Genomic DNA, 25,149 nt, shown 5'->3' on the forward strand with positions numbered 1-25,149 from the left:
TGAAAATCTTGTAACTTATTTTTTGAATTATAAAATTTGAAATTTCTCTTAATATTTACATATAATCGTTGTCTAAGTACTTTTAGATACGTATATCAAAGAAAGTAATGACCGCGAAAGTAATAAAAAGTTAATATTCTAAAAGCACTTACATAATTTCAATCTTACAATTAGAATACATAATATAAATCTTAACACATGCCCGTGCGACTTTTTCAATGTTGATCTAATATACAACATCTGTTGCCGATATCCCACGCGCCCATTAAAGATTCAATATAACGTGTGTGTATTTTTTCTTCAAACACTATATTTTTTTCTTTTTGAAAACGGTGTTGAAGAAAGGCGGCGTTCATTAGAAAACAAATATGTACCTGCGGCGTGGGCTTTAAAATTAATTGTCGTCGTGTGGCGGAACGAAGCAGTGGTAATTAACTGTGGCTCTACGCAATTCTGACTCTAAAACGAAGTTGGACAAGTTGACGAATGAAAACGTGATTGTTGGGTGGTTTTCATGACTCGAGGTCTGGGGGCCATATGATAGAAAGCAATAAATAATGGTGTTTTAAGTATCAGATTCTGAAACAGGAAGTCGTATTTGTTTAGATACCTTACTAATGAGATTTGACAAAGATTTTTAGAATTCTACTCTTTCCTCTCGTTTGAAATATTTTCAGTTAAAATTTTCTTGATATACGCTCTCTTATTGCTTTCTAATTTCCAACCGGATTACGAAGAAATTAATTAAACGATTATGTAATAATCAACAAACATAGTACATTGATCATTTAAAACTGTACTTTCGCGTAGTATTTTATTATGCAATATACAACGATCCCCAGTTCACACTTCATATTTGTTTACATAATCTGATTAAGTACTAATTCCCGAGAAAAATCATTACACTACTTTGTAAACAATTACCTGACAAATCGATTAATTAATTGCTTACATAATAAAATAAGTAATTCGACACATGAGTATTTATAATGCTTCATCGAACGCTCTAATCGTTATTCCCTGATACACTAATTAGATTTAAACGGAAGAAATTACGTTATTATCACCGTTGTTGGTAATGACGCAAATTCTGTAATTAATTGCAAAACTGTCGCTTGATAAATATTTTTGCATAAAACTACTCATGTAAACGAGGTAATCCGCCAGCAAAACGTTATACGGTTGATAGATCATAATTTATTGTAATCAATCATTACACACAAACCGTTATACAAAAGTTGAATGATGTCGAGCAACTTTGAAACGTACATATCTGATTCAATTACATATCATTAATATTAGTCCGTTTAGTTCTAGTCTAGATATTCATAGATGATTAAGGTTTAGTAGGTTATAAACTTTTTTTGTATTGAAATAAATACAAATTATTTAAAACACTCTTCTAAGAAATGTATTAGACTTTAATTTTTTAAATTAATTGAAGGAAACCGCAAAGTAAGAAAAAAATTTGTTGAATGTCAAATATGTTCGGAGATATCTGATATTTCGAGGTAATTCTAAATAATTAATCTATAGAAAAGATATAATAATAGAAAAGTTGAAGAAATAATAAAATTCATTGTAAGTGGTTTATTTGTAAGAAGAATATTCTTAATTTATTCTATTTCTTTATCGTTATCTATAATTAAACTCATTTTCAAGAAAACATAATTTTAATATTCAGTGTATTGTTAAATAATTTTGTCATAAAAATTTGTCAAAATGCTATGTCATATTACAAAATTTTAACTTTTGGAAAAACTTTTAGAGCAAAAGTTGTAGCAAATTTTATTCTTAACAATATTGCTCCCTTGCACTTTTGCTCTTAGATGCGCCAACATCGAGACGAATACGAAAATATGAAAATTGACGAATTTGTTGCTTTTTGCAAGTTGTTGATGGTAACACTGGCAAATCTAAACATATTACAAAAATACTTTTAGAACAAAAGTTATAGCAAATTTTATTTTTAACAATATTGCTCTTTTGCACTTTTCCTCTTAGATGCGCCAATATCGAGAAGAATACCAAGATATAAAAATTTTACGAATTTGTTGCTTTTTCAAGTTAGTAATGGTAAAACTAGAGAATCGAAGCATGTCATAAAAAAATTTTAGAACAAAAGTTGTACGAAATTTTATTCTTAATAATATTGCTCTGTTGCACTTTTGCTCTTAGATGCGCCAATATCGAGACGAATACGAAAATATGAAAATTGACGAATTTGTTGCTTTTTGCAACTTGTTGATGGTAACTCTGGGAAATCTAAGCATATTACAAAAAAACTTTTAGAACAAAAGTTATAGCAAATTTTATTTTTAACAATATTGCTCTTTTGCACTTTTCCTCTTAGATGAGCCAATATCGAGAAGAATACGAAGATATGAAAATTTGACGAATTTGTTGCTTTTACAAGTTAGTAATGGTAAAACTAGAGAATCGAAGCATGTCATAAAAAAAATTTTAGAACAAAAGTTGTACGAAATTTTATTCTTAATAATATTGCTCTCTTGCACTTTTGCTCTCAGATGCGCCAATATCGAGAACAATACGAAGATAAGAAAATTTGTCGTTGATGGGTAACACTAGGGTTTTTTATTTAGTAAATGAAAATAAAATCCAATACTTTTTCTGCTCACTATCTATGCATTCGATGCATTAAATCTTACCCGTTTCGGGTTACGCCATCATCAGAGACTCTGTGATACTTAAAATTAATTTTATCAACATATTTTATTTCATTGCCAAAGTTTAATAGGTGTATTATCTGCACTTATCATGTTCAGTGTAACATTCTGCACATGTTAAAACTAAGCATCTTTTTCATTTTCGTATCTTTTATATAGAAAACTCACAGTAATTCTGTACTTTGGAAAAGTAATCCAAGACTTAGCATTCTAAAGAGAAACAGATAGTAAATAGATAAAACTCTTGATCTATTAACTTTCCAATGGTATATAGTATGTTACTGTGTACTCCTAAACCAGCAATGACTAAATTATCATCATCAACAACCCTTAATCTACTAGTCCCGTTGGAAAGCTAAATTAGTGGCTTTCCAATGGTATATCTTTTACCTTTTTCTCTATAGAACTTGAGCTACAATAAATTGTGCCCCAAAAATGTTGGGAAAAGTTATCAACTTGCAAACATTCAGTCGTGGGCGCCAAATTTATCAATATAAATCAACTAAGCATATACAGTAGATAATTTCGCATCCTCAAAAAATTAAAAAAAGGAGTTTTTGTAGATAAATGACGGGATTTGGTTGGCACAATATAAAACTATTTTTTTAAATTATCTATTGTTTTGTATTTTATAAAGTCATGCATAAAAAATGTCTATGGTAAAACAATAAAAATGTCTTAGATTGCTCCTATAATTAATAATAAATACTTAAAAACCTTCAGAATAATTAGTTTTGAAAATAATGGTGCTTTGTTTATTTACGAGTAACGGCGACCGTTGATAATTATGGTAATAGAACTAACATTTTCAACGAACATGTTTTGTTGTATGGGCGTCGAAGGAAACATTAGATTTCCAATCTTTACGTCCTCAGTATATTAACTCGATATTACGGGAAATGCTCCCCGCGTAGATCCTGATAGCTTACAATTATTTGCGACCATCGAAACTGTTCATTTTCATTTTTGTCTATTTAGATTTTATTGGAGAGGATGTCGTGAACAGTTACGATTTGCGAACAGATTAGATTAGAAATCGAGATATTTTCATACTTTCTTGTATCATCGAAACATCAACAGTTTTAATTATAGACTTGTAAGTTCACTGTTTGTTGATCCAAAAATTGTTTGATATCTTTGAACCTCTTCACCGATTCGCCGGAGGAAATTCCACGCATTCAATAGTATCTATACCTCACTAAAAACAAGACGGCAAATTACGAAGGCTAACGATCGAAACAACCAGACCTCTTTCATCTCGATTTCAAATTAAAAGAGGTTCACCGCCGATGCGTTTTACGTCTGCTGCTGGTCATTTGACGAAAAAGATCAATAAAAACAGAAACCGGGCTTATCGCACCGGTTCATTTAGTTTGTAACCTCGAGCTTGGAAAACTCGGTGGATCACTTTACTCTCGTCTTTATACTTCGAAACTGGATTCGTTAGTTTCTTTACTTGATGGAAGTAAATTGGTAGCTTTTGCGTATACAGGCAATAACCGGCGTCCTTGAAAACAGATCGTAAAGTTTAATCAAATCACTCGGTAAAACTCGGTTAATTGAACGACTGCGAAAACGATTCACGTATGTCTTGCACTTTATTTCCTGCAACTGTGGACCTTGAAAAATAATTATAATTAAATCATAAATTTTCCATCTTATTTTCGATGATTTTGTTTTAACTTAAGTAGGAATAATTTATAAATTAATTTACCTAATATGGCGATTTAGCGTTAGTTGCACTTTAAAGACTATGAAGACGTATATGATCGTCTTTAAAACTTTTTAGTTGTAGGTCTAGTGTTAGTTCTAGTTTTAGTTCAATAAAAAATATAGGTACACGGATAAAATCGTTCTAAAGTCTAGAAGTTGGTTCTAACGAGGTTCGTTATATTCAGTTTTTATTGTACTTTAGCAAAACTGGACCTTCCCGAAAAACTGTTTTCATTCTTTGGAAAACTCATCATCAAAGTAACGCAATTCTAATTGAAGGTCGCTTTGAGCTATTATTCATTGCACTTCTCCATCTATTTCCTTTTGCAGCAATGATTTTTTTAAAAACATTTTCCAGTTATGATTTATTCAATATCATTATCGAAAACTGTGAAATTCTCTTACTTCCGCATTGGACGTAAATCATTGACTTCCTTAAAATTTATTACGGAAACCTAAAATAATCGACAAAGCAATAAAATTTGTAAACAATGCACTCACCACCACTTAATTAAACAGTATAAACAAAGATACGGAAACGCAAAGAGATTTGTGAAGAGTAGTAAACTAAGAATAATCACAACGAGTGTTGTAAAATTACTAATCTAAGATTAAAAATGTTAAAGTATGCATTTTCATTAGTTAAACCGTACATTACAACTTGCACATACTGGTGATGTTTAAGTCACATGGTGGGGTTGACTCAAAACAGCTTACAGTTTATTTCGTTTTAGCTATCTATCTTAATATCTCCTCCTAGGTTTTCTTTTGATTTTGCGGTTGTAGCATGCTCAAGCTTGTATTCTTTTTGCCTCCTTGAATAGTACTAACTTTTTCATTGTGTCTTGCTTCTTTCATTCTGCCTCTTTTTTTGCTATATTTTAGGTTCTTTTTTCATCTTTCTGGCATTTCTGGAAACACCTCATTTTCTGCTTATTTTCAGTTTTTTGTCTTCCAATCACAAGCGTGGATATTGTAACTATCTCGAGTTGCATACATTATTTTTAAGCAAATGCGAAGTTATAATAGGTAATTTTAATCGTTTGTGCTTCTCTAATCCTTTTTTAGTTTAACGGACTTTTCTGTTCCTCACCACAAAATGTCAGTATATCCTTAATTGCTTTTTTATAACTAAATAATCACGTAATGTCTCCTGTTACATTTCATCTTACATCATACATGATTTGGAATTACCGTGTTATAGCAACCTTCTTCTAGCAAGATATAAACGCAACGTGCATTTTCGAGTCTTTGTAGTAACGTAATTTTTTTGATATGCTGATTTATCAAGTTCCATTTAAAGTCATGATAGTGACAAATTTCAATTTATCAATACAGTGTATGTGGTTACTGTACAATGTATTGTTTGTCAATCATAGGAAGTAAGATTCTGTTTCATAGCAGCTGGTGTTTATTTAATTAACGCAACCACAAAGTTATCTAAATGAACACGATAACGAAAGGAAACAAATTTATAACTTTGAACACGTTTCCATTATAAATATTTTATTGTTTCGTACAAAGTTTGTTACTTAGATTATGTTTGTAAGTAAGGTAAAAAGATTTGAATAAGAGAGAAACGAAATAGAACTAAACAAATTCCATGTGTGCTAGTTTAGTTCTTTGCATGTGCACGTCGCGGCGCCATCGGGCTTACAAAAATACGTGGGAGATCAGTCGAGTTGACTGTGAGCTGAGCTGGAGCTGACTCTGTGCGACCGCGCACCAAAATAATCCGCACTCTCGTGGCGCACCAAAGCAGCGGCGGCAACACACTCTCGATCTCCTCCTCGCCATTTCCGACGACTTTACCTCTGCCTTCTACCTTCGCTGTTACTGTTACTGTTGCCGTCACCGTGTCGGTCGTCCAACCGAACTCGAAGCCAACCTCTGCTCTCTCAGTACACCATATACATGCCATTAGTTCGCACTGGCGTTATGCGCCGGTGTGTTCGTGTGACACAAGCACGCGACGTGCCGTCCCATTACAACCAAAACCGTTCGAATATTAAATGAGGAGAACGATAGAGTACAGTCTCACGTTTTAGAGTTTTAACGTTTTCAAAATGTGCATCGTTTGCAAACAGTTTTTGTGTAGAGGGTGAATAAAAATAAGAACGTGAAATAGACACTTTTTGACTTTTTAGTGCTGGTGTACTATATTGTTGTGGTGAAGGATTTGGAAGAAATCGGCTAAGAGCTATGATGGTTAATGGGGTGAATATACGTGGAAATAGTAGATTGTAAGTTTAGCTGCTTTCAATTTATCGATTAAGTTTAAGCTATCGTATTCGAGCAGTTTTTGATAAAAATGTATTAAGAAGTATTGATTACATGGAATGAAATAGTAGATGATTTTATGTATAAATTTATACCTCTTATTACATACATGCCGAATAGAACGTAAATGTGTTTCAATTACTCAAACTTTAGCATTCTAGTAATCAGCATCAAACGTTTTATACCAAAAATACAATGACTTAATGTCTTCATTTTTATTCTTCATCCTTTCATTCCTTTATCCATCCTTTTTAAGCACTTATAAAAGAAAATATCCAAAATGACACAATTTTGGAGAATTTTATAAAATAGGTGTTTCATATAAAAATGTTCATGGCCAAAAAGTTTTTCATCATTTTTGATACAAATTTAACAAAATTTATTTTAGGTTGAGGAAAATTCCAGCAAAATATGAACATTAATTATTATTCTCAGTTATGTATATGTAACAAGATTACTTCCTTACAAGAAATAAACCGTAATTTCAATAATTCGAGATGCATGTCAACCCAATAATACCAATAATAATTTCCAGGTAACAAATTAATATAATTTAACATCCTGTCCGTTATATTCTATTAGAAACTATTCAATTTAACAATTTTCCCCACCTTTTTGTAACATTTCTTATCAACCACAAAATTTGTACACAAAATTATACTGACATTGAATAAACAAAAACATAGCCTCCATTCATGAAGGTAACACGTTTCGATTTGCATGGTTGCATACGAAGCGGTTTGAATACTTAATTCGAAAACAACAAACAATGTATTGTGTTATAAACGCAAAGGTATCATTATCGTCAGATAACCGATAGCACGTACGTTTAAAATTAAATTGTTGTTTCACTACGGAATTATAATAGCCCTCATTATTTCCCATTGAATTTCGAATTTTGTAACGGCCACAAAAAGAGTCTGCTGTTCAGTTTCAAGTTTCAAGCGTTTCGCTTTTCAATCGGCATCAGAGGTTTTCCAAGTTACATTTTGGAAACGATGTTTAGACAAGAAGATGGTGCTTCACGATTCTTTTGCTCGTTTATCGTTAACCGGCCGTCCCCCGTCCACTCTTGAACACCGAAATAAAACCCAGGCCGGTTAAAACGTATTAGCGTTAGTCATCCGTGTAAACAAAAGGAAATGCATCCAGGCTTTGTGTCATCGTGCGAACAAAGGACGAATTTGTAATGAAAATAAATAGATTTTGGCGGGTTATAAATCTTGTCTTCCTTTTGACCAAGAAAGTGTTGAGTGGTCCAAAAAGAATTTCAAAACTTAAGCTACATTTGAAAATTTTTCATAACAAATCTATGAAGATAAATGTTAAGATAAAACAAAATCCAATAGTTGTGCGATTTAATTTCAACGACAAACTACAAAGAATAAACTTATTTTTTATTATTTTCTTCTAAGTATACGTTTTATTTCTTAAGCACACGATATAATGCCTTCGCTATAAATTCAATCTCTTCTGGCGTTCACACACAGTGCTAATTTCTAAAACAATAAAAGCAGAACGTATAAGAGAGTTCCGCGAGAGTTCTTCCTGGAAGATTTAATCGTCCTCTTACTGATGACGAAGAGATTTAATTCTATTTCCAAGTATCTAATTTTCTGTTAGAATTACACCAATCGTTATCAGATATTAAATAAAATATAATTTAATATAAAATACAGGGTGGGGTTTAACACATAATTAACACCAAAATTAGTTTGGTTTTTATTATCACCCGTTCATAAGCTGATAAATAAATAATTTAGTAACTGACTTTCTAGTTATTTTTAAATCCCTCCATGGTCGGCTATGAAAAAGATTTTTAAAAACGATTAGAAATCTAAATGGCAGAAACGACAAAATGGACAATATAAAACAGCAAACATAGATTATGGTAGAACGGCAAAAAGGATAAGAATTAATCATTTCTGCCCGAAGACATCTGATTTATCCGAAAAAATTTTAATTTTTTGCATTTCACAGTTTATTCCTAATCCCATCACTTATGTTGTTTACAATTACATTCTCCATTTATATTATTTTTGCATATGGTGAAAAAACGTCTATGTGTCGTTTAATTGATAGTTATTTATCGTGTATTAAGGGGTAATTATAGGGATTAAGCAAGATATAAATTTACAAAGATTAAACATTCACTTTCTTTTACAAGAGGAATCAATTTCAGTTCTTGTAATTTAGAACTGTGATCAAATTTCTGCACAAATTAAAAGTTTGCGCAAATAATCTTGCAATGTCGTCCTCTACAAGTCATTAATGTTATAAATCCTAATATATGTTATTAACCTTTATAATATCATGGAGTCACTAGATATTCTAATTGTAATAGCGTATTCCTAACTTCTTGTCCTGGATATAATCACATTAATCTTCTTGCTAATGGCATTGTAGTTAAACAAGCTTTAAAAATTCTCAAATGTGTGACATGTTACATGGACCATTAAAACATCCACAGAAACCTCTCCAAACCTTTCTTTTGACACCATAATAGTATTAAATGTTTTGCCAACTTCCCAATCGGATGCTACTCAAATGAGTATTTCTTTGCTGAAATTTTCCAACAGATGCGTTGTAATGTTTGTTAATTTCGTTAAGTTTTCGAAACTACCTTGTCTTAATGTCTTGAAAGCCTTTTGTTAACATTCAAATACTAATTAAAACAATTTCCCCATGAAGAACAATCCAAGATAACTTTAATATTCCTACATCATCTTAATAGGTACCCCTGGAATGTGCAAACACAACATAGCCAAAAAATATAATATGTACCAAACTGTGAATTTGCGCACTATTAAATCAATTGCTGCTATATTCGTGGTAATACTTGAAATGTTCAGTACACTAGAATATATTTCGGAGTATTTGTTAGTGCTGTCAATTTAGTTTTTTGATACTAATGAAAAGAAAACACCAATAGGATTCGATTTGGCACAACTAATTTTCTTATAACGTGGAAACAATTGTTAGAATACTAATGACTCTGACTATTAAGTCCTCGTCAGAAAGAATACGCACACTTCACTGTGTCCTAACATTCGTGAGCAATCCATACTGCAAGCTTATATTATCCCCGCCTGTACTTTTCTTGTTCTTCTTCTTCTTTATTTAGGACATGGTACTTCGACTACGCCTCATTCCTGGAGTGCTGATGTCCAACTTTCATACCATCTCCTCGGGGGTCTACCTGGAGGCCTTTCTTTGTTTAGTCTGGATTTTGGCTATCCGATCGTCAGCCATTCTGTCCACGTGGTCTCTTCTAGCTCTGACCCATCTCACTACGTTCTTCTACTTCGTATTGTTGCCTTATATCTTTGTTTGTTTTGTAGGGTATGGTCAGTTATTGCCCGCAGTATTCTCATTTCGGCTGTTCTTATTTTGTTCTTAATCCATTCTGCAAACATGTTTTATTCCTGCCTATACTTTTGTTTTTCTTCCTCTTTATTTAGGACAGAGTCCTGTTTTTGAGCTCCGGCTATGTCTCATTCCTGGAATGCTGACATCCAAGTTTCATATCCCGTCTCCTCGAGGTTGGTTTTGGTTTGGTTTGGTTCGGGTTGGGTTCGTAAGGATTAATGTATAGTAATAGCGAAATGCTGAAATGGGAGATTCTAACTTCGTAAATAATGTGATCAAGAAGCTTTTCAAAGGAAATGAAATCACAAACCTAAAACAAAGCCTAAATCACGTGATTGCCAGGACATATAGGTTCATTAAAGTGTAAATTAAAAAAATATTGTAAGATCCCTGAACTAATCCACGGCATATTTCTCTATTCATCTCAACAAGTTACTGCTCTGACATTACTGCCAGTAATACAGTTTTTTCAGACTGTTGAAATTGGTGACAGCAGTTTTAAAGAAAATATTGCCGTATCAATTTGGCTTTCAATCCGGCATATCCACGTTATATCAAATTGGCCCAATAACCCTAAAGATTGAAAGTTGAGCTTGACAGGAGGACAGTTTCAACATTGAATGCAACTGATCCAGCTAGGAAAATTATATAAAGTGAACGAATTATTGTAAATTAACCCATTTTCACTCAAAAAAAGTAGATTACAACTTTTCGACAAATTTATTCTAAGTTTTTGTGGAATTCTCTAGGTCGTTCGTGTTGTAAGCAGTTTGCATTTGCATAAACAACGTTTACAACCATATCTTCCTTTGTATACTCATTCAAAATGAACGTAAGCTTAGTTGATTCTGAGATAGAATGAGGGTAATAAACTAATAGAGTAATAAAAACGCTAAAATGACGAGAGGGCAAAGAAAAGTATTGTAGCCATATGCTGGCTGAAGCATTATGTTTTAACCACTTTATTATTATAATTGAAGATAAACCTGTATAGTATAAACATGCTATGAAGCACATTTTTATGAACGTTATCGTTAATCCAATTGTAAATATTTTATTACAGTCGATGTACCATATGTTCTAAATCCATCTAAACTCGCCAATTTCCAAGAATCGTAACGTGTTTCCTTTAATATCACACGAACTGGGTCGATAGGCCGTTCGAGATAACGTCTGTTTATGGTAGATCCACGTGTCGTTGGTTCCGATAATATTAATAGGGCTTCTTGTTTTTGTACAACTTTAATTGGAATAGTGCAAACACTATCTATCTGTAGCGGCGATGTAAAGTGTTATAGCCGGTGGATGTAATAAACGTCGCACATACTGCAATTTGCAGTTATTGCATTAACGATTCGCCGTAACTTATTCACGGAATAAATGTCTTGAAGCTGTAAGTAGCTGAACATAAATGTAAATGAACGACACAATTAACAATTTTCTACAATTGTAACTATTCAATGTTGGTAATTTGAAAATATAATTTGCCAAAGGCTATATTCAAAGTAAAATTACCGCATAACAGAAATTATTATTCAAATTATGTTGGAAACTAAACCACAACATTTAAAATACACATAAAATTGAAATTTACAAATTTCTAAAATTAACGTTATATAATAAAGTTAGGGTATATCTAAAATGATCAATTTATTACATTCTCTTGAACAAAATGTGAAGCTAAAATATAATACCTGGTATCATTTCATCATCATGATTTGTTTCGTGCAGGTGAAAGCATACTTAAATTGACGAGATCGCCTATTACAGAATCTCTTCCATCAGCTGTTACGGTACAATCGAAAAGATCTTCGGTGGCACGGTAACAAAGTCGTCGTTGGTTCACAACGATACTACTCATTTTCCCTCTTATGGATTAACAGAACGTTCGTCGAGTTTGAGTAACGAGATAACGAGCAGGAAAACGGTCGATCAATGGTCACACCGAGAAAGTGCTCGAGCTTTTGTTCGGGAACTTTCCCTACGGGACCATTTCAAAAAAAGCGGTGTCGTTATATATTGTAATTGCATTATGCTTGCTCATAGTGCGAAATTATCTATCACCGATGGCCTCACGCTGAGACGGTTTTTTTTCTTCTTTAGTTAAGACTGAGAAAGACGTGGCTATGGTCCATAGCTTCCTGCTTTCAATTCGTTGTTGTTGTTAATAAAGTAGAGGAAAGAGAAATAGATATGCATCGCGGCCGATTGAAGTTTATGCGTACGAGAAACGAATTTACCGAACCGGGCGGCGGTAATTTATGGCCAGTCCATATCTGGACCGGCAGTGGCGGTCGGACGCCTGAGTGTTTTATCTCCTTAACATAATAATATGGCAAACGGATTGTGCAACGAGGCAGGGGCGTCACTTCACAATAGACTAACAAAGTTGCACTTGTCTCGTTAATATTTCGCGCGATGTCGAAATGGAATGTCGAATGCCGGTTATGTCTGACAGTTTGCATGAATAATTAAACTAAACGTTTACTCTGACTTACATACACTAAAACAAGTGTGGCATAAAAGTTCTAATAAACTAAATGTTTAGTTTATACAGCATGAAAATTAAAAATAAAAGTAGATTTTGAAGTGGTGGGTTGTCACAAAAATAGCAGCCAATTTATTTAAATGGTGTAAGTTAAAGAGGTTTGTCTAAGCACTTATCTTACCGCGAATTGCAATAATAAACAGTACTTAACCGGTAAAGTTCCACCTACAACATTAAAACCGGCGTTATTTTCAATCTTCCAGTTTTAACTAGGCGTTAATCCCGCATGTTTATAGATATTCTAGTCTAACTTAACGCTTATATAAAGGCCACCGAGTTAAACCTTATGTTCTTTAGTGAAGAGCGTTTCTTGTTGCTCACTATATTTAGGCACCCACTCACCGTTTGAGACATCATGTTATATTTAACTAGGCGGTTTCTACGATAATTGGAAATGATGTGTTTAAGAATGATTAATTAACACTACTATACATATAAAAATTTAAGAAAAAAAGTTAATGTTACTTTACTTAATATCTCAGTACAAAGTATGGAGTTTCCTACAACCTGTTTACCTATCTATACTGAAAAAAAAAACAACAATTAGTAGTTAACCCTTATCTACACTCATATTACCTCAGTTCCCTTTCATCACAAAGCATATGACCATCACCTATTATTTTACGACCGTGTCAACTCTAAAGTATTTCGTTACAAAGAGACCACCTCAGTGGACTGTTTGTGACTCAATTCGACTTCTCGGTATTATGTAAATCGAGATCGAAATAGAATGTAAAACCTGGCAGTTTGTGTGTGTAGCTTCAGAATACGAGGGGAAACGTGAAATCAACGTAGGTAGGTCAATTAGTCACGGCAAGTGGATTTTGTAAAGAAAACTTCGGTCGCGGATTTGTAAAAGAGAGAGAATCGAAGAAAACGCAAGCAATAAACTGCAATAAACGTATATTTTGCTATTACTTTCGCAATTGTAAAACGGTCAATCATATGATTTGTTTCGGATTTATATCGCTTGAGAAGTTTTAAGACATAATTTAATTAGTCAATTTGCATAGCGTATGTGTTTGTAATTGACTGGTTATTTTACAAGATTTATTTGATTAAAATAAATGGTTATAATACCTATTCACTACTTTTAACATCGATCTGAACACTTTAATTGTAATTATTACTACTTTTTACATAAATTGTTTTTATAATAATATGAAGATATCCCAGATAATCGATTCATTATGGAGTGTTATGTCATTATCAGGTATCTTTGTGTTGCTCCAAGCTTAACTGAAATCCTTGTGTTAGTTTTTGATCTGACTCTTTCATCACAGATCTACATCGTCTAATGCAGCAATAATAAATTTCTTTTATTTTCGGGTAGTAATATTTTTCTGGTGTTCGTTTCGTTTTTAGTAATTCATATCTTTTTGGCAATTAGGTTGCAGACGGTTTAACTACAACAGAATAGGACAGCATTCCAAGTCTAATTTTTCTTTAATTTTCCGTACCTTGAAGACTTCTCAAAGTTCAGACGATGAACGTTTTCCAGAACAAATTCAATGGTAATTTTCTTGAATTGGCATTTCACGTAACGAGAGCTATAGAGCTATTACTGTAGATGTCTGTGGCATATTGTTTTATTTGGGATCTGTGTTTTCAAGTGTTTACATGCCTGCACTATAGGAATCTGCCAGTAGCTAGGTTTGAAATATACAATGGAGATTAACTTCTTTTAGCACATTGGAAGGATGCTACAAGACGTTAAAGGGCTCAGGATTAATCTTCAGTTCGTTCGTTTAGCTTCCTATTTTCATTATAAGCACCTGGAATAAGTTATTGGATTGGCTACAATTAGCTAGGTTCAATGATATCGTTTTCGAACATTCTTTTAACCTGTCAAGTAATATAATTTGGAAAGAAGTAGTAATTTTAATGTAATTTCTTTATTATGTCTTCCAATTGTCATTGAAATTCGTTTTAGACTCCATTACAGGGTCTAGTGGGCTCTCCGTTATCAGAAGAGTTTCTGAGTGGTTTTTGATATACATTTTGAGATAATTATTTTATGCAACATGTTGACTTCTACGCCGTCTGTTATCTGCATCTGTGGTGAAGATGCCAAAAAAACGCTCTCAATGTTAATCATATTAAGATATGCCAGTTCCTGCAATGATATTTCAAAGATTTTTGGCAAAATATGGTATGAATTAAATCGTAAGTGATCTAGGATGTCACTAGTGTAGTTTTTCTTAACTGCTAATATATAATACTATGTATGCATCTATATATATTTATGGTAATGCGTGGTGCTTTACGGATGGAGAAGTATGTATTATTTATAAAATAATTTTATTTTGGGTTGTTAAATTTATTAAAAGATGGAAAGCTGTTAACTCAAATTAGCTTCAATTTGCGTCGTTCTTGTTCCGTATAATTTTAGGATATACTTTCTATTTTTTTGCTGGACAGACCTGTGAAATTGATTAATGGTCTTAAGAAACCCACATTTATTGCCGTGGCGAAATACAAGCTGTAAATCATTAAATCTGTATAAATTTATGAAAACTGATTACACTTTCGATACCTAACACAGCCGTTAGTTAATAATATGTAAATTGATTCAGTTCTTCTTAATTAAGAACAGCCGGAAAAAATCGTCGACTTGTATACTTCAAGGATGTAAGCACTTGTTCTTGGTCGTAAATCAAAGTATTATGGAAATATCAACTAAATAGAATTATCGTATTTACTTCTTTACTCTTGAGAAATGTATCACCTTGAATTGCTAGAGATTAGAAGTGAAGTTTAAAAATTTTTATAATTCAAAAAATTTAGATATATATTCCCAAATTAATTAATTAAATAGGTACGATTTAATATGGCCATTAGAAAGTTGTTTTTAACTGATTCGCAATCTATGGTATGTTAATGGCTTGAGGTCGTTCAATTAAACACCAATAATCCGCGCGTGGCGGCGACGCGGCAGTGTGCTTTTCCGCATCCATTTTTTTTCTTTAACTTGAGATTAACACTTGCCCAGATGTTAATGGCGCTAGTCCGTACAATTACATGCAAATTGGGTTTAAACTTTCTCGAACATTCCCAGTCGATCGGTGGCGCCAGCAACGAGATTGTTGTAATGATCGTCGAGAAAAATTCTGCCCGCACCGAGCGGAAAATAGCACCGCTGTTATAATTTCAAATAAAATATAGATGTTTAAAGATAGAAAAGGATGGCTTAAGTTGAAATTAACTAGATCAACTCGATTTATTATCGATAAAAAAAGTTTCATCACGCATCCTAATAAAATTGTGTAAATCTGGATCAATGCAAACATTAATACACTTGTTAAAGCTTATTAAGACTGTAGGTGTTTTAATTATCTTTTAAACTTTTATAATGGACGTTTGAATGATTCTGCGATTAGAAGAGATTTCATGAAGCATTACAACCAAAACAATCCTATAGTTTATTGACATTTTAAATATTGAGTAATTGTTCCAAAACAATGCAATTAAAAATTGATTGAAACCATATTTTTTAATTTCTTTAAATCGCAATGTATCAATGATATAACGGTGATAGAAACGAATTCTTTATTAAAAATGTAATACCGTTAAACCACAAAAACCCATGCCACAGTAATGTTGCATTACGTTTACAGTAAGACCACAAGCTTCACCTATATTTTACTTTAATAAAGTGTACTCGAAATCGACCAGAAAGAAATCAATATAAAGTTATATCAATGAGTCATCTACACTTTTTATAACATGCTGTATTTTGTTTTTAATACTAACCAAGTGGAATTGGATCTGATAAAATCTGATTGGTTCAACAAAAAAAGTTTTTTCAAATACTTTTCAAATTCTGTGTTTTAGTCGTTTCAATATGCTGGTGCAAACTTTACTTTTTAGATAACATAACACTAAGATGTCCCATAGAATCAAATCTGGTGATCTCTGTGGCCATTCAATTGGACATCTTCTTACAATTCATCGATTGAGAAATAATTCGTTTGAATAAGCTCGAAAAGGAGCAGCATAATGCCACCTTGCGGAGAACATAACTGCTGTTTAATCTGGGTTGGGTCAAGATTACCGCGATATCTAGTTGTTATAGAAAGAATGAGGTTTATAATATTTATCTTTAATTAAGGCTTTCTCAAATAAGTAAGAAATGATGAAAGCGTTCTGCACTCTTCGTATACACACATTTATCTTCTGCAAAAATTTAGATGTGGATTTTAAAAGTCTGCAAAGTGTCTATAAGCTTCAATACATTAAAAATTTCGTTTCCAAAAGTCAATTTAGCATACCAAAATCTGTTCCATAAAAAGTAATGATTTTTTTGATTGAAACCATAATTGAAAGTATTTGAGTTAAAGAGAATGCTCAATAAACCTTTCATGTGTCAATGTGAAATGACATTTCGCCAATACAGAATGAACAAAAAAAAAACCGGCACTGTTTGAGTGAAAGTCCCTCCAGTTTTGGGTTTCGTTTACTTTCGGCCTATCGGAGGTCGATCGTCTGGGTCGATTTGAACGTGTGTCTGCGGCGGCGATCCAACTGACGGGGCTATTTTTGGAACCGCGCGCGTCCATCGACGGAGGCCGGTTTCTTCTGGAACGCCGTGGAGGTACGCCCAATTTCGTTGCATAAACTCGGGGTGAAAATATCCGTGCTGGAATGCGCACGGTATCGCGAATTAGGAGCGGCGGCGTTTCAGAACTCGAAAATCGACGAAATGCATAATTCAGGTCTCGTGCGCGGATGACGATCGTTTATTTTTCGAACGAAAATAAAACCGTAGCCAAAATCGTAAGAAATAAATCGCAAAACCAGACTTGATCCGATTTCGAAATTTATTCAACTTTGTATTTACAACGTATTTTTTATTTGGACATATTTTTTTACTTTCTACAAGAAGTTTTTACACTTTTTCCTAACACCCTCAACCTTATTTAAGAGATAGAAGATATATTTTATTGCACCCTTAACGTAATAATTGACACATTCTCAGGAGTGATTGATCAGGATACTCTTAATGATAAAGATCTACCAGCATTCACTCTTAACGCATCCTTCCCAAGTGGCACTTTCAGCTGACAGCTTCTTAACAGTAAACCCTCTTTTTTTTTCTTGGGTAAGGTCCACGTACGTCGGCTATAAAGTGGTTTGATTCCATTTCTGGTTTGGAACATACCTTCGTTATCGCGTTCTAAAAATAGACCACGTCGGAATGGTTTTGGAGTAGCGATGGTGGTTAAAAGATAAAACTACAATTAAGACACGTAATAAAACTTCCTGACCACGTTAAATTTACAGATTCTTTTTTGGTTAAAATAGCTCCATAAAACGCACAGATAGCATCATATCCTATTATATGTTTATTGGTGGTGATTTGATCAAAACTGAAATAGAAGAAGCAAATGGAAAAATAAGTTAACAATAATATAATCAACTATATTATGTTTTGTTCATAACATATGATTCATTCTATGTGATACTTTGGTTTACTATAACTTTGATGCTTAATCCGGTTCTGGATGGCGGTGCCTTTAACGGGAGTAAAGGCGATAGCATTCCCTCTTCAAAGGCCGACATCAGGCAAAAATTCGGGGCGCCGGGTATTCGAAGACATCGTTGTCGGTTGGCCAACTATTGCGACAACACGGCCAGACGGCAGAGACAACTGAGACGATACACCGGTGCCGGTGTCTAAAAATAGACACGGAGACACGCAGAGGTCCTTACCACGGAGGTCCTTACCATCGGGGCCCCCGACCAGAGCGCATCCTTTTACCGGGGTCGTAACCTTGCGCTCTCAGCCGTTCTCGAGACTCTACATACTTAGTAGACGTAACCGATTATATTTGCCGACCACGAATCCGACCGAGATCGTATGTACTTATTGTAATTGCTAATATGGTTGGGCGCCATGAAATTTTCATAAGCCCGAAAATAAAACGTTCGCTTTGCCTTTAAAAATATTCGATTCAAGCTGTCGATATACGTTTTCGTATACATATTATGTATACAGGGTACAGCAGGTTCGAATAAATAATTTTTAAGGGTTGGAGCTTAATAAAAATTATAACGTCTGAAGACGCACGCCTAATCCGAAACTTTCTAGTTCTTGATCTAGTGTTCTAGTTTTAGTTCAATGAAAAATGTACAACTATCTAACGCTTAATAACAATTAAAACATTAACACTAGCATTAGAACTAACACTAGATCTAGAATTAGAAACATTCGGGTTTAGCCGTCTTTCCGTGTTGCCAAAATATTGCAAAACAGACCAATACGCAACTATTTTAATTGCACGGAACTAACAAGACAACTGTGTCAATATACAATAATTACAGATGATGAAATCAAGTCTTGCTTACCAAACTATATGATATTTGAGCAGTATATATACCACAATAATTATTTCTTTATTAATGATTAATAATTATCAATGGTACCATATTTATAATAAACAGCAATTATTAGCACTTAAATATTTTTACAATCACAAACGTATTTAGTATTTAACACTTATTTAACTTTTTTTTCAATACAATTTATTTGCATGTTAAAGATGAGAATGTTCAAAGGTGTAGTTCTTTAGGTTAGGTTGGATGTCTTGTCGTAGAGAGGACTCTGTAGTTGTCAGAGACGTCCGCAGACGAGGAATGCAGGCGCCGGACGATCGGGGTCATTGCTTCGCCACACCATTATATCTCATCCAAAGTGCCAATCGAGACCTGAACGATGCACGCAGTCTACTCTTACAATAATACCAGCACGTGCCATCACGGTGATTTATCTACCAAAAAATGTACACACAAATTTTATACGAAGTAATGATATCATTTAAAATTAATATAAAGACACCATCAAAATTAATTATATACACACCGACGTAAATATTTTCAAATTGGTTCTGGTGATTGGAACCCAACAAAGTACAAGAAACTAGAAGGACTAGGTGGTAGATTAAACCCAGTTAAGGCACACCTACTTAACTCCACTTATCTTGTGCTCCTTAATGAGCTCCATACGGGGTAACATTTTTCTACGGTTGATCCCAGTTGCCAAGTCGTATACAGCACGTGTTAAAAGTGTACCATTCAAGGTGCGAATAGCCATCGGCTGGAACTACTAAAGATAAATGGGGAAATCCTCTCTGGCAGTTCGACCACACTAAGAAACCGCTGGATATTGCCGCAGGTTAAAATGATGACGTTGCAGTAGCATCTTGGTTTATTAATTTTCTAGTTATCGCTTCAAAATTGGATGGTTATTTATGGCTTGTAAATAAGCGCTTATATAAATCATATGATGGATTTATTAGAGCGTCGTAACCGATAAGACGACTGCGATGAAAGATTTCATGCCTGCAGGTATTTCCCGAAGATAGAAATTAACTGCCATAAAGAAACATCGCCTAGTTAACACAATATCTAGAATATGAATTGAAAATTTATTACCACAATTCCTTGAACGCGTTAATGAACCAAAAATGAAACAATTCGTGAACCATCGATCAATTTTATGGGCCCATCATGAGCTTTTGTGTCGGACGATAAATATCGCTCTCGATTTCACGCAGAAATTAACGTCGCGGCCGTTCTCTGGCATTCAAAATTACGCTCTCGTTCCCCGTCATTTCGTAACTGTACATCTCGCAGTCCGCGACTTCTTGGCGTCGTCGTCGTCGAGGTGTTATGCAAGCGGGCGAGCGAGCGAGCAAGAAGTAATATCGTCCATCGTTCTCCTACCGGCGACCATATGGCACCTAATTAGGTCCCTATGTGTATTTCAATGTCGTTGCCGCACCTCACATTACCGCGAGAGCGTGAAAAACAATGTCGCCAAAGCGCCCCTGGCATTGTTCTTCCTTCTGCATCGAGATCGCGCCGAGATGTCTTCTCGTAGGTTGCACACGAACAGACAAACTCGTTGAAGCGACAACAATCTTACGAGTAGCTCACGTTTAACATGTGCGTGTAACATACGATTTTCGCAATACCTCCCAAGTTTATATCGTTAAATGAATATTATAAAATAACAATTTACATAAAAGTCAAAGCAAATCTAAGATAATCAGCGTTTCTCAGAATGATGATGAAGTAATCAAAAATAACTAGAATTGGGGTCAAGAATTTGGACACGGCAATTTTGACGCAAAATACTTAAACGTGAGCATCTTTAACAGATTTGAACACGATTTTATTAAGACAACCAAGATTAACGATGAGCTTTCAAAATATTTGATATTTGGCACTTAATTCATAAGCAAGTCCAAATTTATGTTGCAAAGCATTTTTTTTCCTGCTCTCAAACTGTTGTTGTCATGATGTCAGTGCATGACAATTTAACTTGTGGTTTATTTTTGCAATGTTACAATTAAAGATATTTCATATTTTTAAGTTAAATACATAACCGTGATTTTGTCTCAGCTTCATTAATCTTATTTGGCATTAAAAATCCCTTATTGATTTTGTGTGGCAGTCTTGTTTTCATTACGTATAATTAACTGATTTCTATTTTGTCAGAAATATATATCAAACTATTTTTGGGTTGGGTTAGATTAGGTTGGGTTAGGTTAGGATAGGTTAGATTGGGTTGATGTCACTCATAAAATATCCTGCTGTAATAATAATCGACTTCTCCGAAATCTTTATCCTCAATTTCTCGATATATCTGACAAAACTGTTTTGTAAATGTCTTACAGCTTCTATAGTTGTGGATGCTCGTTAACTGTTTGTAGCATATTGTTGCAATATTGGTATTGTGTTGCATACAATATGTATAGCATATAACATACATATTGTCTTCTACACAGAATTCCTAACCTTTTTTACCACCACCTTTTGTAGCACTCATGTAACTCTGATACTCATACTGAATTTCTTTTCCACATGCGTTATATTTCTGCCTGTCATACCAATCGAAACGTCATCTATATCATTTTTAATTCCTCTTCCATCCTCAGTTTTTACCATTAATAGATAATACTTCAGAGTTTCGGCTCCAAAGGTGTGCCACATGCTATTTCAAGCTTTTCACCAACTGACTATCTCTCAATTAAGTTTTCTTTTAAACTATTATAATACCAGTCCATGGTTAGGAATAAAAAGTATTTTCAATGTTTCTACTCGCCATCATGCACAAAATATCGAAAAACTCTTGCTTGTTCTTTTCTGCAGCCACATTAGTCTTTATGATCTCTTTTCATCCTTACCTCTTGACCCTCTCATTTACTAAAAGTTCTAATTTTTTCACGAATATTCACGTTTTATTAGTATTTTTTATCATAACTAGATTGATCAGTAACTCAGTTAAACCCAACCCAATTCCCTATTCACTGATTGCAATAATGAAATATTGCAAAAAATTTAATTTAACGGTTTAAGATCAAAATGTCATTGTATTTTTGCAATCTAAAAATGATTTATGAAACCTTGTTGCTTAGAGGTTATTGCTTGTGGCTATTCATCATCCACGAGAATAATATTTAACGGGTTGTATCTGGTAATAAGATATTATACATTGTTTTACTCAAATGTTAATAACAAAGAACGGTAGAGACTTGGCAAAAAACTTGGCATTTCAATGTGAACAAATAGAATGTTAATTTAGTCACATTATGAGGAAATGATATTGATTTATGTTCCGGGTTGGAGCATATACCTCGACAAATGCACACCATCGTGCTCGGTTTTGAACTATCTGTTTCATTTTCAACCATGATCTTCCTCTTTGCCTTTATTTCTTTCATAATGGATCCCCGCCACGTTATCCTGGGCTATCTTTTGCCATTTCTCTGGAGACTTGGGCGAGGCAACAACGTCATGACGTTCCATCTGCCTAATCGCATCCGTGGTTTCATGCCAAAAGTCGTCATTTTTTATCCATTGGGCTATCATCTGCTGAGGTTTCAAGAATTGGATTGTTTAGGACTGGCTGATGATTATCCCGCTGCCTGAGTCTAATGATGGGGTTGCCAACTATATCCTCCAGACCGGCCTTAAAAGCTGGGCTTTGCGCAACGATGTTTCCTTCGTGTTGGATGATAGACAACTTGGTCGCCAGAGCCTTGTTGGTTTTTACCAGGGTGTACCGTCAGTAGGTGAGGTAGGCTATTTAGTCAACATAAGCATTACAAAATAAATATTTTCTTCAATAAAATTTGTTATTTAATGAATTACTAAGTCATTCGAGTCTTACCGTTTCATTTCATCCATAATCGATGAAATAATTCTTTATTAAACGCTATAAAAAAAATATAACTGAGTTATAATTACTGTAACACTGTGTTATGCACGCAATTACTCGTGTATGAGACATTGAACTAGAAAAGTATGTAGAGCATTAGACTCAAGTATGTATATCACATTTAATTTTAACATATTAACCTACTTAATTTTATAAATTCGCGTGTTCAGACACTTCTTTGTATATATTTTTTTTAATTAAAATGTTAGTTACGTAATCAACATTTTTTTCTGTTTCACCACAAAATTAACAATAAATTTATAACATAATTAACATTATAAGAAATCTTGTTGTTAGCTATTATTGTATTATTACATTGATTATTAAAAGATTATAGATGTAGATATGGGTATTAATTACATTGACCCTTTTTCTTTTGACCTTAAGGAACGTGCTGGGGTAATCTTAAGTGATAAAGCGTCCCGATTAAGATCAGTCGGTGTTGTAAAGCAAGGTACTCGTTGCTTCTCGTGAATACAATAAATAATCGTTTTCACGAGCACGTTCCCAGTAATTTTATGGGCGAAATAAATTACGCTTATTAAACCGAATGCGGTCGTAATAAGAGTGTTTTCGATAAGCAGGTAGAAGCTATTTTGAGAGCTTCCGCGTGAAGACACTTTTGTTTAAAATGAATACCATGATTTTATTGTAACGCAAAAATTGTACGATAATAAACTTTGACACACTTTGGTATTAAATATAGAAGTATTTTTGAAATGTAAAAAAAATCTTTCATGGTTATTTCTTATTAAGCAGAACTTAATTAACACTACCGTTACATGGTACGTGTAGTTGCCGCTTTTAGATCTCTTATATGAATGAAGGTAACCGCTAATAGTATTGGCTTTCATGTAGTAGTCATCACTAAAATTTATACCTTGCGGGTGTATGCTGTTGGCAATTTTTCAATTTATTATTAATTGCGGTTGTTGTTAACTGTTACCTTATGACTGCGAACATGGTTTGTAATTAATTGCCTTCAAAATAAAAATATACCTACGCCAATGCCTCCTTTTAACTTATAGTTAACGATAGAATATAATTGAACTTTTAAAATTTAATTAACTGAAATCGAAACCGTGTGATCTCTAAATCTGTTCTTATAAATCTTTGATGTCGTTGAATTCAATCCTGTGAATGGCATAAATTACGATTACCAGAAAGCCCACGTTCGGTTGTTGTGGTCTAATCGCCGAAAACACAATCCATTCGTATATCACACGCTCGGACACCTTCGTGTAAGGGATTTAGTGCATTCCTGTTGATCCGGTTACAAAAACCGTCCCTCGAATATCCAATGAAAACACCCAACAAGAACACCCATAACAACACCCAAGACGTTGTTGGCATACATTATTTCATTCTTTATTTTTAATCGTCTGTAAAAATGGTACAATTCTAATATGGATCACACGTTGGTGGACTTGTTCTTAGAAAATCCTACTCCGTATTATGCATTTCAAAATATTTCAATATATGCGAGGTACCCAGGATCGTCTTCATTCCTCCGCAACACTGAATAAATTTCAATACACAAGAAGTAAGAGTTAAAAGTAATGATGCTGTGTTTATGTAAATCGTTTTAGTACTAATAATAATTCACTTAATAGTTGAATACGGTTCTGTAATATTGACGAAATCGTTTGGAAAAAGCATGAATGGTGTGAAGTCGACACACACACGAGTGATGTGTGGGAAGTGGTTGTCCTTTCGTTCGGTTCTACGTGTGGGCATATACTTAGGGATACATAACGACGAACAGGTTATGTTTATTTATTGCCGTTTCATGAGATGCCACGAAGTGTGACAATGACGCACACGCGCCTTCTAAGTGTTAATATTTTATTGGATTATGCGTCGGTTACCGTTTGGGTTCGTTGCCCACCACATTATGTATATACGTTATCGCATCCAAAATCAGTTGTAATTCATAATAAACTGATGTTTTAGGAATTATGTGTAATATCTGAAACTTTTTACGAAATACGCATAATTTTTAAATGTTTAAGGAATTATACGAAATACCTCAAAATTATATAAAAATCAATATTATGATGAAATTCACTTGGCCAAGAAAATACAGAAACTTGAAATAATATCAGATTAGTTGAAATCATTAATACACTTGGACCGTTTTACCTCACCTAATAGACAAGCAAATAAATGGTTTACGTTGCTTCAAGGCATCTTACGTATAATGAAGAATAACATTGTAAACACCAATTAGAATCTGTCTAAAGTAGACTATGTAATTGAGAGATTTCTAAATCATGAAAACGGTAGTTAAGTTGCAGAGTCCAGAAAATTATCTGGGGTATTTGCTA

The 25,149-nt window shown here is 33.7% G+C and overlaps 1 protein-coding gene across 3 annotated transcripts in view; it reads left to right on the plus strand.

Annotated features, from left to right (window-relative positions):
- LOC111425859 (Guanine nucleotide exchange factor in mesoderm) overlaps positions 1 to 25,149 on the plus strand; it is a 124,006-nt gene that overhangs the window by 59,948 nt on the left and 38,909 nt on the right. The window contains exon 1 of one of the 3 annotated variants that reach the window (XM_023060146.2): positions 5,759 to 6,643. The exons of the other annotated variants lie outside the window; for them this stretch is intronic. The gene's annotated coding sequence lies outside the window, so the exon portion shown is untranslated. Of the gene's footprint in view, positions 1 to 5,758; positions 6,644 to 25,149 lie in introns of those variants that run through there. 3 annotated transcript variants of the gene reach the window in all.

The sequence above is a fragment of the Onthophagus taurus genome, chromosome 2 (assembly GCF_036711975.1).
Source record: "Onthophagus taurus isolate NC chromosome 2, IU_Otau_3.0, whole genome shotgun sequence".
Taxonomy (NCBI): domain Eukaryota; kingdom Metazoa; phylum Arthropoda; class Insecta; order Coleoptera; family Scarabaeidae; genus Onthophagus; species Onthophagus taurus.